Genomic DNA, 11,940 nt, shown 5'->3' with positions numbered 1-11,940 from the left:
GGCAGGGAAATAGGATCCCGCGCCATCTAGCGGTGAGATTAGGTTATTACGTCTGGGAAAAAAATCGCTTAGTGCACATAATCCAGGTGCAGTGATGGTCTAGCTTTCCATTCTGCCACACGACCAGCAGCCATTCCTCATCTGTGTAGCTGGGTGGATAACCATGCAATCTGCTACTTATTCCTTTATTATTTCTAACCTGGAGACGTCACCGAACAGGAACCATAATGTCTAGGACTGATTGTCTCATGGGCAGGCAGTCTCACATAGAAGCAAAGGTTCCCTATAATGATTAGTCCAACTCCCCCAGTCCATATGTACAGGTAAGGCCTCTTTCAGACATCTGGATATTTCCTGTACTGGAGATATCCATGTCCATGTGTGGCAATCGTCTGCCGCATCAGGATCACACGTACTGTCTCCTGGGAATCAGTCTACAGTTAGTGCTGTTCCCAAGCACCAGTTGCTGAACGCTGCCCTCATTATTGTCCCCTGCCGGCGCTGCGATCACCAGCAGGTACAATGATGAGAGTAGTAGTCTGCTCCCTCAGTCCTGCTGTAAAAATAAGAATAAAATAAAAAATCCTTACACTCACTGTGACGATACAGTTTATAGTCTTAATCAGCCAGACGTTTAGATTTGTTAATCCAAGAGAAATACACTATTGTGTTTATGTTGACTTGTAAATGTATGTGTATTTCTGTGGCTGGTCAAGAAGGACATACGATTATTTGTATAACCCTGATTGTTGTCGTCTATTGGTCTGTGGAACAATGAATGTTTGCTAAATATGTTGACTAACCAATGTGTGGACCCTGTGGCTTATTGACTCACAAAAAAAGGAAGAGAAACTACGCAAATTCATTAAATGCTCAAACAATGAGACCTGAGCCCTGCACCTTTCCCCCCGACCTGTGACTGATGACCTTTATATGTAAATATAAAAAGGGTTTTTCTATCATACAGCAAAGAGAAAATCAGACACACTGTTCAGGAGAGTAGCTTGTAGCATGGCTTCATCCAGAGAGACACAGATTTGAATTCTACATGATTCCAGCCTAACGGTATAAGGCTCTGACTGGAAAGATGCTTATCTGCTCCATTGACCAACAGAGAGCCCATGGATACGTTTGGGGAGACCAGGTTGAGACGATGAAGTCACCTGGCCCCATGGATATGTTGTTTGAGGTTGCCTGGTGGGACCATCCGGTCGCCTGGAACTCATGGAGACATTCAGAGAAGCCAGATTGGGGCCAGACGGTTATCTGGCCCCATGGAAACAAGGAGAGGCCATGGTTGGACCCTTGAGTCTCCTGGCCTTGTACCTCGATGGACTGTCAGCTTCCTAAGCTTGCCGCTATCTCCTCTCTGTGGGGGCCTGCTAAAAGTGGGGGGCCACTGGTTGAGGTAGTTTGCCCTGGAAGTCCCAAAGTCGCATCTGTTCTATCCCAGGCGGGTCAGCAGAAGGGTGCGGACTGTGTAATGTTGTACCATCTTGGGTACTTGCTGGGACTGTTCTAGCTGTTTATTGCTTGTTTTGTGGTTCAATAAAGTATTCCCACACTGTTTTACCCTCACCCTGTGTTACGCGAGTAGCATTATGCCCACGGAAGACCCAGTGTCTTCACACCTGTCCTAAGTGTCCCACGCTGTAATCCACCTGACCGCTCATGCCGAGGAGTCGGGGAGAGTGACACGCCCCAGCGAGCGGTGTCCTGTTACTCACTGAGCTCAGCGCAGCTTAGGGGTCCGCTTGCTGGAGCGAGTCATCCTCCCCGGCTCCTCTGCGTGGCCAGTCAGATGGGTTTCAGCGGGGGACACCTTTGGACATGTGAGTATAAAGATTTTTTTATATTATTCTTTTTTTTACACCAGGACACAGTGGAAGCAAACTACTACTCTCATCAGTGTCCCCTGCTGGTGCTGATCACAGGGGACAATGATGACAGATGCCTGCAGCACTCGGCGCTTGGAACAGCACTAACTGTACCGCTGATTCCCATATTCCCATACACCGGTACATGTCACACGGATATCATCAGTGTGCACGTGTGCGGGACGTTTTGCTGCCCGGCCCGTGATGTGAGAATAAAACAGACATGTCAGCGTGTTTTGACACGGTCCCTGGAAACATTGACATGTGCACAGACCCATTCATTTGAATGGGTCTACGTGTGTCAGTGTCTCCAGTATCTGTGGAAACGGACGTCTGAAAGTCGCGTAATAGGCAGCCCTGCAGGGTTATACCCAGTGGAGAAACCAAACCAGAGTCCGATGGGCTCAGATGCAAGATATATATGTGTCCCTCATCCTGGTATATATATATGCCCTCCATTGTGGCATATATGTCCCTCATCCTGGTATATGTACAGTTGAAACCCGAAGTTTATATGCATATGTGTCTTTTTATATAGTGTATGTTTTTCTCAATATCTGACATGAAATCAGAAAAATATTAAGATTTGAGAGTCCTCAGTGGCTGATACCTTTTAATGGCTAAGTGGAAAGATGGTAACAAGTTGCAAGCTTTTGAGACTACTCAGGCCTCTTCATCAGGCATAGTATAACACAAAATCTGAAGAGTCACATATTTATACACAATGTCACTCAGAAATAATGTAATAGATGAGACAGGTAACGTAAAGCAGATCTATTACTGTGGGAGAAAAATAAGTAGTTCTGGCCATAAATATTGGATTAGTTCATAGATAAAGACTGTGAAAGTTTTATTGTCCGGTGATTGAGGTCTGGTCCAGGGTTATTGTCATGAAAGTTAGCCGCCATCTTAGGTATGATACGTCATACCTGAAGATATTCTCTACTGTCATTTCTAAAAATCCCTCACACAGCTCCTACCATGTCACAATTCTCCAGCCCCTGGTAAACAGAGCAATTCGCCCCCACCTCTGGAGATCAGTCCCAAGGAACTTCTTTGATATGGTAAATAGATGGGCCAGCTCTGTTGTGTCCAAACAGGACAGAGTCATCTAAGCCCCAGGGGAGTAATTAACACCTTGATGTCACTTGAAACCAGAAGCAAACCATTTGTGCAAGCCTGCAAACCTCTCCATTGTCCCAAGGAACCATGTGCTTTCTTTGTGGAAAATGGCCACCAAAAGCTACAGATACACTATCAATTCATAACCACACGATACAAGTTAGGGAACCCAAATAAAATGTATCATGTGGGGAAGGTGCCCGCGGACACAATCATGGGACTTATAAATCCATGAGTGGCCTGGAAAGCTAGAGATTTAGAAGAACCATATACAAGGTCCCAGGGCAGGCATGTTTAGAGTCAATGGCTTCCTCAGAAGAGTAGGATCACGACGAGACCTCTGGTGATACGATGAGATCACCCCAGGGAAAGTTATGGGTACTTTTCCCAAATGGAGCCAAAACTGGCATTGGTGGGGGGGGGGGCGGGTCTTAGTAAACTGACATCACCAAGAGTGGGCGTGACAGGACTTTAGTATAGCCGACAGCCAGAAGCCCCCTCAGTTTGGACCCAGGAGATGATGTGAACAACTCCTAACGTCGGGTCCAGGTCTCTGAGTGGGAGGAGCACCTTTGCCATGTGCTACTGAGGCCTGGACGACTGCAACTCAGCTTGGACCTGTGGGATAGCAAATCCTCCCTTGCACCACAAGAACGGTAACTGATTTATCGTTGTTATTCCTGTGTTTTGTATTTCTAATTGTTATATCCCTTATTCTGGCCAAATACCGTTGTATAGTTAATTGTATAGCCTTGTAATCTAGTGTATTCTTATAATCGATTAAATCATAAATTAATCGTGGGCTGTATCCTTTACTCTGCATATACGAATCCATTGGTCCGGAAACGCTTGGCTGAAACGCTACTGGGTTGGTTCCTGACCCGATACAAGTCTATTAACGGACCGGGCTTGTATCAAACGAGAACTGGTGGCAGCATACCATCTGGGGGATTTGAGGAAGGCTGGCAGTGACGGTCGGAGGTGTGGATATATATTACTGGCGTAGCCAGGGAAATATATATACCACCCTCACTGCAGAGGGCCTCAAATACCCAGAGGGCTACAGGACGGCCTCTCCGGCGACCACTCACTCTAGGTGCAGTACCTTGACTGACCTGAGAGGAAAGGGGGCGCCAGAGAGTTGTGCCTCTATCGTGGCGTCACGGATTGGTGACGTGTAAGGGACAACACACCACCGTGTTTTCCCCCGCTTGTAGCAGCTTCCTGGCACTACTTACTCTAGGTGCAGTACCTTGACTCACCTGAGAGGTAAGGGGGCACCAGAGAGCTGCACCCACCGGCCGGCATTTCATCACAGTTATGATGACCCCAAAGTTCCGAGGACCACATTCCTTAGTTGATGTAGAATGATATAAATCCATGTGACACAGTCATTCCTGCTCTGAAGGTGTCAAAGGTCACCATTAGTTTATATTCCCAAACTTTTCTGTCTCTCTGACATTTGAAGTTACCTTTTAATACCAATATTTTAATGTCTGTGATGTTGTGATCAGGGAAACAAAAATGCTTGGCCACAGGTAGATCTAATTTTTCTTCTTTTATTGTGTGGCGATGAGAATTCATCCTTGTCCTAAGTTTTTGCCCTGTCTCCCCTACATAAAGACCCCCAGATGGACATTTGGTGCATATAATTAAGTACACTACATTAGATGTGATACAGCTGAAAGTATCTTGGATCTTGTAGTGCCGATGTGAATTGGGGATCTTTATCTTGTCTGTGGCCATTATAAATGGACAGGTTTTACGTTTTTTCTGGCTTCAGGGAAAGGTTCCTGTAGCTTGTGGACAGGGAGCTTCTGACAATGATGCTTCTGAAATTTGGGGACTGCCTGAAACACAGAAGTGGGGGGTCTGGAAATATGGATTGTAAATGGGCATCTTTTTGTAGTAGGGGTTGTAGTTTCTGTGCATCTCTCCTTAGCACCTCCAGATTTGGATTGTAGGTGACTGCTAAAGGCACCCGATTGCTTTCTTGTTTAGTTTTGTAATGTAGGAGATGATTCCTTGATATTCTGGTGGCTCTTGTAATCTGGTTCTCAATTGTTCTTGGATGGTAGCCCTGATTCAAAAAGGTCTTTCTGAGGCCACCAAGGTGTTTGTCTTTATCCATAGGGTTGGAACATATCCGATTGTATCTGATGGCTTGGCTGTAGACAATAGAGTTTTCTATGTGGAAAAAAGAGTTGGATGGAAACTGTCCCATTTAAGGTATGTAGGATGGTCGATTGGCTTCTGGTACAGGGCTGTCTCTATTTCATTGTTCTGTAGCTTGATGATGGTGTGCAAAAAGTTAATTTCAGTACAGGAGTAGTTGAGTGTTAGGTTGATGGTGGGATGAAATTAATTAAAGTGTTCATGGAACGTCTTCAGCTGTTGCTCAGACCCTGTCCAGATGATTAAAATATTGTCAGTGAAACGATAGTAGGCCAGAGGCCTGATGGGACATGAGGACAAAAAGTCACTTTCAAGCTTGGCCATGAAAAGATTTGCGTACTGTGGAGGCATTTTACTTCCCTTTGCTGTACCAGCCTCCTGTAGATATATGTTGTTATCAAATCTAAAGTAATTGTAGGTGAGGATGAATTTTCTAAGTTTCACCACAAAATCGGCATCATTTCCTGTATTTTCCATGAAGATTTTGCAGGCATTTAATCCATCCTGGTGTGGAATATTAGAGTACCACGATTCCACATCCATGGTGGCAAGGATGGTTCCTTCTGGTAGAGGACCTATTGCTGCTAGTTTATTCAGTAGGTCCGTCGTGTCCTGAATGTAGCTGGGTGTAATCTTTACCAGGGATTTAAGAACAAACTCTACCCATCCAGAAACTTGCTCAGTAAGGGTGCACACTAGTGATGAGCGAGCACTAAAATGCTCGGGTGCTCGATGCTCGGGTCGAGCACATTGGAATACTCGGGTGCTCGACCCGAGCAACGAGCCCAATGTAAGTCTATGGGAAACTCAAGCATTTTTCAGGCGGCTCCCCCCGGCGGTCTGCAGAGGGCCTAAAAATTGCCCAAATCGATGGGAATAGTGCTCAAATGGCATGGGGAAGACCCCTGGAAGCATTTCTGACTCTCAGGTCACTTCTGTCAACAACGTTTTCAGAGGTATTACGCCACTTTTACGGACTCACAATAAAACATACCAAAACGAAACCAAAATGGATTTTCCTGGGAAAATTGTTAAGGAACATCCTTTCCAGGGTAATGACTAGTATATAAAGCAAAATAAATAACAAAAAATGCTCCTCCATACCTTGGGCTATGTTCACACGTAGCATTTTTGATGCGTTTTTTCACTTTTGCATTGCTTTCAACTGTGACAAATGCATTCACCAGGAAATGTCATTTTAACATTTTACAACCTTATCTGGCCATGTGCTGTGTGACACATCATCAGACACATCGTGTGTGAGATATCATCAGACACATCGTGTGTGAGATATCATCAGACACATCGTGCTTCATTTATGAAGGAGGGAGTCTGAAAGTCACAGAGCCTATTTTTATAGGGCCATCAGGCGACCTTTACTATTCTTAAAGGGCCAGCAGTCAGCCCTCACTATTCTTAAGAGAGCCATCAGCCGGCTATGTTTTATTGTTCCCATTACTAAAGAGTAGGTCTTCTATACTGTTATTGCGTATGCAGTGAGTGTCAGGGCTGCCCAAAATTTGGACGCACCCCAATACCACTTTGAAAATTTGTATGCACCCCAATACCCCTTTGAAGAGACTTAGAGAAAGGCCTCCTGAAAACAATGTTCCCATTATTAGGAAGCAGATCTCCCATTGTGTTTCCCTATGCAGTGAATGCAAGGGTTGCCAAAAATTTGGAGGCACTCCAATGCCCCTTGGAAGAGACGTGGAGGTCAGAGGGCCTCCTAAAAACAATGTTCCCATTATTAGGAAGTGGGTCTCCCATTGTGTTTGCCTATACAGTGAATGTAAGGGTTGCCAAAAATTTGGAGGCACTCCAATGCCTCTTGGAAGGGACGTGGAGGTCAGAGGGCCTCCTGAAAACAATGTTCCCATTATTAGGAAGTGGGTCTCCCATTGTGTTTGCCTATGCAGTAAATGCAAGGGCTGCCAAAAATTGTGAGGCACTCCAATGCCTCTTGGAAGAGAAGTGGAGGGGGCATCATAAAAAAATGTTCCCATTAGAAAGGAGCGGGCCTCCTACACTTGTAATGCCCATGCACTAAGTGTATGGGCTGACAAGCATTTACCCCTGGGGGGGTATACATGAACATACTGTATAAAAAAAACACTTTTAAGGGCATCATAAACACGCTTTAAAAAAATTATGTGGGTGTTGCATCACGGACCATGGTCACCCTGGTGATATGGTGGTGGAGGATGAGGAAACGGAGGAGGACAAGAGCAAGTTTGATCAGCTAAGAGATGCCCTTCACCTTATAGACTGGGATAGTATCTTTAGTAATAGGAGCACGGATAGAAAATGGGAAATTTTCAAAACAGTCCTACATAGTCACTGTAGAAGGTACATACCTTATGGGAATAAAAGGGCTAGGAATAGGAGGAAGCCAATGTGGCTAAATAAGGAAGTCAAGAGGGCAATGAAAAACAAAAAAAGGGCTTTCGGTAAACTTAAACAAGAAGGCAGCGAGGAAGCGCTAATATCTTATAGGGAAAAAAACAAAATCTGTAAGAAACAAATAAGAATAGCAAACGAGGAGACAGAGAGACTAATTGCCAAGGAAAGTAAAACAAATCCCAAACTGTTCTTTAACTATATAAACAGTAAAAGGATTAAAACTGATGGAGTTGGCCCATTGAAAAATAACCTGGGTAAAATCATAGAGGGCGATGAGGGTAAAGCAAACCTACTCAATAGCTTCTTCTCCACTGTTTTCACAAAAGAAAACAATTTATCAGAGGAAATGCAGAGTGATAAAGTAAACCCTCCGCTAAATATCACCCACCTAACCCAGGAGGAAGTTCAGAAACGCCTAAATAATATCAAAATAGACAAGTCACCAGGCCCAGATGACATACACCCCCGGGTACTAAAAGAATTAAGTAATGTGATAGACAGGCCGCTGTATCTTATATTCAAGCACTCTTTATGGACAGGGACTGTCCCACTAGGCTGGCGCCAAGCAAATGTGGTACCAATATTCAAGAAGGGTCTAAAAGTGACCCTGGGAACTATAGACCAGTCAGCTTAACGTCTGTTGTGGGTAAATTGTTTGAAGGATTTCTTAGAGATGCTATTGTAGAATATCTTAATGATAATAACTGTCTAACTCCATATCAACATGGATTAATGAGGGATCGCTCCTGCCAAACAAACCTGATGGCCTTCTACGAGGAGGTGAGCTCACAGCTGGACCGGGGAGAGTCAGTGGATGTTGTATACCTTGACTTCTCCAAAGCGTTTGATACCGTGCCACACAAAAGGTTGGTATATAAAATGAGAATGCTTGGTCTGGGGGATAATGTGTGCAAGTGGGTAAATAGCTGGCTGAGTGATAGAAAGCAGAGGGTGGTTATCAATGGAGTAAGCTCAGGGTGTGTCAGGGTTACTAGCGGGGTGCCTCAAGGGTCTGTCTTGGGCCCTATATTATTTAATATATTTATTAATGATCTAGTGGAAGGGTTGCATAGTAAAATAGCAATATTTGCAGATGATACTAAACTTTGTAAAGTAGTTAATACAGATGAGGATAGGGCACAGCTACAGGAGGATTTAGATAAATTGGGGAGTTGGGCCAAAAAAATGGCAAGTGGGGTTCAATGCCGATAAATGTAAGGTCATGCACATGGGAAAGAAAAACAGCAGTCACCCATACATATTAAATGGGAAACCGTTGGGGAAATCTGACATGGAGAAGGACCTGGGCGTCTTGGTTAATAGCAAATTAAATTGGAGTGACCAGTGTCAGGCAGCAGCTGCGAAGGCAAATAGAGTCATGGCATGCATCAGAAGAGGAATAGGGGCATATGATGAGAACATTGTTCTTCCTCTGTATAAAGCGCTGGTAAGGCCGCACTTAGAATATTGTGCACAGTTCTGGGCTCCGGTGCTCAGGAAAGACATATTGGAGCTAGAGAGGGTACAAAGGAGGGCGACTAAGGTAATAAAGGGAATGGAGGGACTAGAATACCCAGAGAGGTTGTCAAAATTAGGCCTATTTATATTGGAAAAGAGAAGGCTTAGGGGAGACCTCATAAACATGTATAAATACATCAGGGGGCAGTACAGAGATCTCTCCCATGACCTGTTTATACCAAGGATGGTGACAAAGACGAGGGGGCACACTATGCGTCTGGAGGAAAGGAGGTTCCTGCACCAGCATAGAAGGGGATTCTTTACGGTCAGAGCCGTGAGACTCTGGAACTCTCTGGGAGAGGAAGTGGTGATGTCCAACTCACTTAAAGAGTTCAAGAGAGGCCTGGACGCCTTTCTTGAGAACAATAAAATTACATCTTATGCTTATCGATAGTTAATTAATCCAGGGATTTAATGTGACTGCCAGATTGGTGTCGGGAAATGAATTTTTCCTCAATGATGTAAATTGGCCTATACCGCATGGTTTTTTGTTGCCTTCCCCTGGATCAACGCTGCGGAATAGCTGCAGTGCACAAGAAATAGGCTGAACTGGATAGACGCTTGTCTTTTTTCGGCCTTATAAACTATGTATAAACTATGTATGTATAAATAGTCAAAATCAGGAAGCATATACCCATGTCTGGGTGTGAAAAGATGCATGGGAATACACCTCCCAAGAAAAGACACTGGATTTGAGTTTATGTTACGCTGCTATCATTCGTTGGTGTTGAGAAGTCTGGCCCAATCCAGCCCTTGTTCATTTTTATAAGAGTCAGCCTGACAGCATTTTCAGTTGACAGGCGGATGCGCTTATCAGTTATAATTCCACCAGTGCTACTAAAAACCCGCTCTGATAAAACGCTGGCGGCAGGCCAGGACCTCCAAGGCATAGAGAGCCAGTTCATTCCACGTATCCAGCTTGGATACCCAATAATTGTAAGGCACAGAGGAATCACGAAGGACGTTGGTACGGTCGGCAAGGTACTCCCTCAGCATCTTCCCAAACTTTGCACTCCTTGTGAGAGTACCTCGCGACTCAGGGCTTGTGCGATGGGAGAGGCTGAGAAAATTCTCCCAGAACTTTGACAGTGTTCCCCTGCTTCTGCTGGATTGAAGTTGTGTCTCTCTCCCCTGTCCTCCTTGGTTGTCCAACGAACTGTGACCTCTGCCGCCAGCGTTTTCAGATGGGAATTTTTTTAATAGTTCCGCAACAAGGGCCTTCTGGTACAGCCTCATTTTTGTAGACCTGTCTGCCTCAGGAATAAGAGATATAAAGTTCTCCTTGTAGAGTGGGTCTAGAAGTGTCACCAACCAGTAATGACTGTCACCCAAAATTTTGAGAACGCGAGGGTCATGGAAAAGGCAGCATAACATAAACTCAGCCATGCGTGCCAGACTACTAACAGGCAAGACTTCCGTGTCCTCACCAAGAGGATGACTGACCATGCTCTCCTCCTCCTCCTCTCTGTCCCCTGGCCATCCACGCTGAACAGACGGCATGACAGCTGTGCAGGTAGTACCGTCTATAGCGCATGAAACTAGCTCCTGTTCTTCCTCCTCCTCATCTTCCTCATTGTCCCCCAATCCACGTTTGGATGAGATGAGGCTGGGCTGTGTGCAATCACCCTGTATGGTTCCTTGCTCCATTTCATCGTGCTCCGCCTGCAATGCATCCTCTTTGATTGTGAGCAGAGAGTGTTTCAGAAGACAAGAGAAGCGGGATGGTGACGCCAATTATGGCGTCATCACCGCTCACCATCTTGGTGGAGTCCTCAAAGTTTTGGAGGATGGTACATATGTCTGACATCCATGTCCCCTCCTGAGGTCTTATGTGTGGAGTCTGAACTGAATACCGACGGCCTTGTTGATGCTGGTACTCAACAACTGCCCTCTTCTGCTCACAATCCTTCCCAACATCTACAGTGTATAGTTCCAACACGTGGGGACATCACACACCAGTCTGTGAGCCGGAAGCAGCAAACGCGGCGGAAGCTGTAGGTGACTTTCTAAAATGGGCACACAGGCGGTGTACTTTAACAAGCAAAACCGGCAGCTCCGGGTAGGATTTGAGAAACCGCTGAACCACAAGATTAAGCACATGGGCTAGGCATGGTACGTGTGTGAGCTCGCGTCACCTCAGAGTCGCCACCAGGTTCCGGCCATTGTCACACACGACCATGCCTGGCTTTAGGTTCAGCGGTGTGAGCAAGAGATCTACCTGCTCTTTCAGAGCTGTCCACAACTCTTCAGCATTGTGTGGTTTGTCACCTAAGCATATTAGCTTCAGCACAGCCTGTTGCCGCTTGGCCGAAGCAGTGCTGTAGTGCTTCCAGCTTGTGACTGATGTGGTCATTTCGGAGATGGGGGCTGAAGAGGTGGAGGCTGAGGAGGATGAGGTGCAGGAGCTGTAGACCGTGGGGGCAACCCTGATTGACCTAGGGCCCGCAATCCTTGGTGTCGGGAGGACGTGTTCCGTCCCAAGGTCCGACTGGGTCCCGGTTTCCACAATGTTAACCCAGTGTGCCGTCAGCGAGATGTACCGTCCCTGCCCACCAGCACTTGTCCACATGTCTGTGATTAGGTGCACTTTCCCGGTAACTGCGTTGTTGAGGGCACGACTAATGTTTTGGGACACTTGCTTGTGTAATGGGGGACGGCACACCGGGAGAAATAGTGGCGGATGGGGACCGAGTACCGAGGGACAGCCGCCACCATCAGGTTGCAAAATGCTTCCGTCTCCACGAGCCAAAAAGGCAACATTTCGAGCGCAAGCAGTCATGAAATGTGAGAATTTAGTAGTGTGGCGTTGGCTGCGTATTTGCGCTTGCGTTCCAAGGACTGCGGT

This window comes from Phyllobates terribilis, unplaced genomic scaffold (genome assembly GCF_046119375.1).
Source record: "Phyllobates terribilis strain yellow unplaced genomic scaffold, ASM4611937v1 Scaffold_7__3_contigs__length_470593459, whole genome shotgun sequence".
Classification (NCBI taxonomy): domain Eukaryota; kingdom Metazoa; phylum Chordata; class Amphibia; order Anura; family Dendrobatidae; genus Phyllobates; species Phyllobates terribilis.
The sequence above is the reverse complement of the archived record's forward strand: the minus strand, read 5'-3'. Positions refer to the sequence as shown.